Source organism: Hyaena hyaena, unplaced genomic scaffold (assembly GCF_003009895.1).
Source record: "Hyaena hyaena isolate Hyena2069 unplaced genomic scaffold, ASM300989v1 scaffold_441, whole genome shotgun sequence".
Taxonomy (NCBI): Eukaryota; Metazoa; Chordata; class Mammalia; order Carnivora; family Hyaenidae; genus Hyaena; species Hyaena hyaena.
The window spans coordinates 1127667-1134416 of NW_024081074.1; the positions used below are offsets into that span (position 1 = coordinate 1127667).

Genomic DNA, 6750 nt, shown 5'->3' on the forward strand with positions numbered 1-6750 from the left:
GTGGTTTAGTGTTGCCCGTTTTTTTTTTTCCTCCCTGCCTCAGTTGTATCTTAAAAGTCTGATTTCTTTTGCTCAACGTTTCATTTGTGTGACCCATCCATGTCGGTGTGTGTAGAGGTACCTCGTTTTGTGTACTCTAGGCTGGGTGGTTTTCCGTTTTTGCCTCCATGGATACTGCTGCTGTGATGCTCATGCACCTGTGTTGCTGCACTTGTACACGTATTTCAGGTGTGTGCACAGCTACGGGTGGATGTGCTGGGTTACCAGATTTGTGTATTATCTTCACTAGATCATCCCAAACACTTTTCCAAAGAAGTTCTAATTCATGTGCCCATCGGCTGTGTAAGAATTCCCATTGCTCCATGTTTTGACTGTTACTTATTGTCAGTCTGTTAGTTGGGTACATGTGAACTGCCATCCCTTATGGCTTTTATTTGGAGAGTGTATCACAAGTATGTCTAATATAAGTATTAGTGAGGTAGGATTTACATCTACTGTTTTAATTCCCTTGTTTCTTCTATGTATTTTTTATTTATTTTCTCAGTGGTTGTCCTGATGATTATCATTAACACTTTAATGTATGACAATTTAGTTTGGGTTAATAATAACTTAATTTCGGGGCGCCTGGGTGGCTTAGTCGGTTAAGCGTCCAGCTTTCGCTTGGGTCATGATCTCGCGGTTCGTGGGTTCGAGCCCCACGTCGGGCTCTGTGCTGACTGCCAGCTCAGAGCCTGGAGCCTGTTTCATTCTGTGACTCCCTCTCTCTCTGATCCTCCCCTGCTCACGCTGTCTCTCTCTCTCTCTCTCTCTCTCTTAGAAATACATAAAAAACATTTAAAAAAAATAATAATAACTTAATTTCAATAATATACGAAAACATTGTTCCTATGGAGCTGTGATCCTCCCCAGCATACTTTCATTATCATATAGTTTGCTTGTTTATACATTATATGCCCATCAACACGGATTTATAATTATTACTGTTGGTAATTGTTTTTAAACCAGAGGGGAAAAGGAGCTCTAAACAAGAAATACATTGATATTATCTTTTATATTTTATATTTATGTACTTACCTTTACTGGTGCTTTTTATTTCTTCATGTGGATTTGAGTTACTGTCTAGAGCCCTTTCATTTCAGCCAGAGGACTCACATTAGTATTTCTGAGAGAATGGCTCTGGAGCTACAGACTTCTTAGGGAATGTGTAAATTTCTCCTTCATTGTTTTGATTATTAGTTTTGCTGGATATAAAATTCTTGCTTGCCAGTTTTTTTTTCTTCTCATATTTTTCTTTGCATACACTGTCCCACAGCCTTTTGACCTCCATGTTTTGTGATGAGAAATTAGCTGTTAATCTTGAGAATCCCTTATCTGACAAGTCACCATCTCCAGTCTTTTCTTTCGGTAGTTTGATGATGTAGCTAGGTGGGGTCTCTTGAGTTTATCCTAGTTGGAGTCCATTGAACTTCTTGAATGTATAGATTAATGTTTTTCACCAAATTTGAGAAGTTTTATTTCTTTAAGTATTATTTCTGCATCTCCCTCTTTTCTCTTGGGACTCCCATTGTGTGTGTTGGTATATTTAATGGTTTCCCACAGTTCTCTGAAGCCGTTTATTTTTCTTCATTCTTCTTTCTGCTCGTGGATAGCCTCAAGACTGGAAAATCCCAATTGATTTATCTTCACATCACCTGATTATTTTTTCTGCTGCTGAAACCTGTGGTTGAACCTATCTAGTGAATTTTCATTTATTTAAACTATTGTGTTTTCAACAATAGATTTTTCTGTTTGATTCTTTTGTATAATTTCTATCTCTTTATTAATAGTCTCTAATTTTTTGACACATGATTCCCATACTTGCCTTTAGTTCTATTAGACATGATTTCCTTTGTTCCTATTTGAACATATTTAAGATACCTCATATAAATTCCTTGTGTCTGGGCCTCCACAAGTATAGTTTCTGTTGATTGCTTTTTCCCCCTGTACATGGGTTTTGTATGTTTGGTATTTTGCATGTCTCATTTTTGTTGAAATTGAACATTTCAAGTAATGTCATGTGGCAACTCTAGAAACCAGTTTTCCCCCCTCCGCAGGGTTTGTTGCTCATGCTTATTGTAGTAGTTGTTTGTTTTGGGACTTCTAAACCAGTTCTGTGAAGTCTGCATTTTTTATCTGCCTGCTCAGCTTAGTGATCAACTAAAATTGGACAGAGATTTTCTTAAGTGTTCAAAACCACCAAGACTTCCTTCCAGTCTTTGCCAAAGGCCTCTGGGTGCGTGTTGGGACACATCCTCAAAGGTCAGCCAGGCAGTTTACAAGTGTACCTTAGCCTGCACTTCTTTGTTGCATAGGGCTTCAGGATGAAGGTGAGAGCTTATGGCTCTATTAGGTCTTTCTTACTTATGTATGCAACGCAGAGCATGCTCAGAGCCTTACATGTGCGCATGGCCTTTTGTCTTCCCAGGAATCTGTCTTTTCTTTTCAAAGCCTCTTATGGATATCTCATTCTTCAGTATTTCCTGTTAAGATTTTTGCCTAATATATTCTTTGCTACATCTCAGACAGCCTCAGAAAGCTTAATACTGTCTTCAAGGGCTGCTGGGGAGAAGCTTTTAGCATGGGGTAAGTTTCAAGTGGTTTTGAATAGAGACAGGCCTATATAGTACAGGCTTCAAATGATGGCTCCACTTTTGGAACGAAGCTTGAAAGAATTGCAGCCTTGTTCTCTTTACTCCAGTAGGGGAGTGCAGGCTGTTGGTTTTTGAGACTGATGGGGAACAGGAGAATGGGAATAGGAGAAGTCCAAATTCCTGAAAGTTCACTGTTCTGATCAACATTCAATCATTTTCTGTTGACTTATACCTGCTTTTGGGTTGCTGCAAGCCTTTGGTTAATTTTCAGAGTTCCGAAAAAAGTTGATTCTGTTTTTGTCATCTTTTTAGTTGCTTTTATCAAGTGGTGGACTTTCAGAGCTCCTCACTCTGCTGTTTTTGTTGATGTTGCTCCTCATTGTGGTTTTATTTTGCATTTCCATAATTAATATAATGAAGTGGTGTACCATTTTGTGTATTTATGGTAATTTAGATATTCTCTTGTGATATGCTTATTTTAAATACAGGAAAACCTTGGTTTGCGAGCATAATTTGTTCCAGAAACATATTTATAATCCAAAACACTTCTATATCAAAGTGAATTTCAAGAATCATGGACTCAGTTGTGCTCATGTGACATTCAGCATCACACACTACTCATGTTGCAAGACACTGCTTGTTTATCAGGTTAAAATTTATGAGAAATGTTTGCTTATCTTACAGAACACTCGCAGAGCAAGTTACAATCCAAGTTTTTACTGTATTTGGGTTATTTGAAATTTTCCTTCTTGATTTATGGGCATTCTTTATATATACTAATAGTGTATCCTTTGTTGTATGTGTTGCAAAATTTTCTACTTTAACTGTCTTAATGATATCTTTTGTTGTCAGGCTGGTCAGTGTTTTCTGTTTTGGTTAATTTTTTTAACCCCTATTAAGGTCACAAAGACATTTTTAAGATATGAGCTTTATTTTTCTTTCACATTCAAATGTATATTCCAGTAGAAATTTGTTTTATATATGGTGTGAGAGAGAATTCAACTTTCACCTTTTATGTGCATATCCAGTTATATCAGTTTATTATTGTTGTTTAATGAAGTGCTCTGCTCTACAATACCATCTTTGTCCAACATGAAGTACTCGTGTATGCATGGATCTGTTTCTGGGTCTTCTAGTTTTTGACTGACCTATTTGTCTATCTTAACATCTATACACAAATATCTCAATTTACTGTAGTTCTGTATATAGTAAGTTATGATATCCAGTAAATCAAATCCTCCTACCTCATTCTTCAAGAATGTCTTAGAGTATTCTTTGTCCTTTATTTTTCCATATACATTTTAGAATGAGCTTGTCAAGTTTAGGTGGAAAAAAACACTTCCTGGATTTTATTTTTTATTTATTTTTTAAAAATTTGTTTATTGTGATATTTTGACATTTTTTAGTGTTTATTTATTTTTGAGGGAGAGAGAGAGAAAGAGACAGAGTATTAGTGGGGGAGAGGCAGAGAGAGAGGGAGACACAGAATCTGAAGCTCCGAGCTGTTGGCACAGAGCTGGACATGGGGCTCAATCTCATGAACTGAGAGATCATGACCTGCGCTGAAGTTGGATGCTTAACCAACTGAGCCACCCAGGCGCACTGATGATTTTATATTTGGGTTGTGTTTAATTTCTCATTGTTTTCCTCATAGAGATCTTGTACATCTCTGTTAAGAGTTATCGTTAATGGGGCGCCTGGGTGGCTTAGTCGGTTAAGCGTCCGACTTTCGCTTAGGTCATGATCTCGCGGTTCGTGGGTTCGGGCCCCGCGGCAGGCTCTGTGCTGACTGCCAGCTCAGAGCCTGGAGCCTGTTTCAGTCTGTGACTCCCTCTCTCTCTGACCCTCCCCTGCTCAAGCTGTCTCTCTCTCTCTCCTAGAAATAAATAAAACATTAAAAAAAAATTAAAAAAAAAAAAAAAAGAGTTATCGTTAAAAACTTCTGTTTCTGTTTGTTGCTGGTATCTAGAATTACAATTGGTTTTGGTTCATTGTTGTATGATCTACTGATCTGTATATACTTTTATATTTTCTATATATTTTGTATTTTTTATATACGTAAGCATATCACTTATAAATAATGGCAATTTATTTTTTCTTTTCCAATCTCACATAATTTTTTTTTTCTTTCGTTATTTACTGGGACTTCCATAATGTTGAACAGAAACGTAGAGAGTGGACATTCTTGACTCAGAAGCAAAGTTTTTAGCATTTCACCACTAAGTATGATGCTTATTGTATATAGTTTGTTGATACCCCTTATTTAGATTAAGGAATTTTATTCCTAGTTTTCCTCTTATTCCTAGTTTCCTACTTTATTTTTTATTTTATTTTTCATTTGGGGCCCGGCCTGGCCCTCCCTCATGCCCTGCCAAACACTTGGTGGCCCCGCAGCCCTGAGGCCCCGCCTCTCCCTAGCCCCAGGCTTCAGGCCCCAGGCCGTACCACCACAAGTCTAGTTTGCCACTTAAATCACTTGTGTTAAATTTTGTACATTTTTGATATCTGCTGAGATGATATGATTTTCTCTTTTATTCTGTAAATATAGTTTAATTTATACCTAAATATAATTTCTGAATTATATAATCCAGCTTGATCATGATTCATTATTCTTTTTAGTATATTCCTGGATTTTTTGTGCTTAGTATACAATAAAAGAATTTTGCATTTATGTTTTTGTATGGTATTAGCTTGTAATATCTGTCAGATTTTGGTATTGAGGCTGTATTGGCCTAATACAATGAGTTGGGTTTTGTGTTTTTCTTTTCTCATTTACCAGTAATAAGTTTGTGTAAGATTGGCCTTATTTCTTTCTTAAATGTTTGGTAGAATTCACTAGTGAAGCCTAGTAGAAATTTCTTTGTGTTTAAATTATGACTTCAGTTTCTTTGAGAGTTAGGGGACTGTTCACATTTTCTATACACTAATCAATGTTTTTGTTAAGGTGTCTTTAAATTTACTAACATATCATCATGAAGTTGTTTATACTACCCTCTCATTTTTTAAAATTGAGATATAAGAGCGTCACGGGGGCTCATTCAGTTAAGTATCCAGCTTCAGCTTCAGTCATGATTTTTCAGGTTGTGAGTTTGAGCCCTGTTTTGGACTCTGTGCTGACAGCTCAGAGCCTGGAGCCTGCTTTGTCTCCCTCTCTCTCTCCTCCTCCCCCGCTCATGCTCTGTTCTCTGTCAGAAATAATAATTTAAAAATATATAAAAAATAAAATTGAGATATAATTTATATATAGTGACATGTTCAGATTGTAAGTGCACTGTACAGTCAGATAGGAAAATGCCTATCAAGAGCCAGAATGCTTTCATCACTTCAGTTATCTTTTTAAAGTCTGTTGGATCTATACTGATGTTTTCTCTCTCTTTTAAATTTTTTTTAATGCTTTATTTATTTCTGAGAGAGAGAGAGACAACATGAGCAGGGGAGGGTCAGAGAGAAAGGGAAATACAGAATCTGAAACAGGCTCCAAGCTCTGAGCTAGCTGTCAGCACAGAGCCTGACGTGGGGCTCAGCACAGAGCCTGATGTGGGGCTCGAACCCACGAACCGCGAGATCATGACCTGAGCCGAAGTTGGATGCTTAACTGACTGAGCCACCCAGGAGCCCCTCTCTGTCTTTTATAATTTTCTGACATTGTTTACTGTGCTTTCTCTTTTCCCTTATCACCTCACCAGGAATTAATTAAGCATCTCTTAGGGGTACCTGGGTGGCTTAGTCGGTTGAGCGTCCAGCTCTTGATTTCAGCTCAGGTCATATCTCATGGCTCTTGAGATCAGGCCCCACATCCAGCTCAACGCTGACTTCATAGACCCTGCTTAGGATTCTCTTTCTGTCTTTCTGTCTCGTTCTCTGTGTCTGTCTCTCTCTCTGTCCCTCTTCTGCTTGCATGCACATGCTCTCTCGCTCTAGCTCAAAATGAATATACATTTAAAAAAAGAGACATCTTTTATTTATTTCTTTATTTAATTTATTATTTTTTTTACAAATAGTTTATTGTCAAATTAGTTTCCACATAACACCCAGTGCTCATCCCCACAAGTGCCCTCCTCCATGCCCATCCCCCCTCCCCCCCCACATCCATCAGTCCTCAGTTTTTGTCAGCATTCAA

At 37.6% G+C, this 6750-nt stretch overlaps 1 protein-coding gene across 3 annotated transcripts in view; it reads left to right on the plus strand.

The window, feature by feature from the left end:
• Nucleotides 1–6750, plus strand: part of UGGT1 (UDP-glucose glycoprotein glucosyltransferase 1) — a 110777-nt gene that overhangs the window by 96000 nt on the left and 8027 nt on the right. The window lies entirely within an intron of this gene.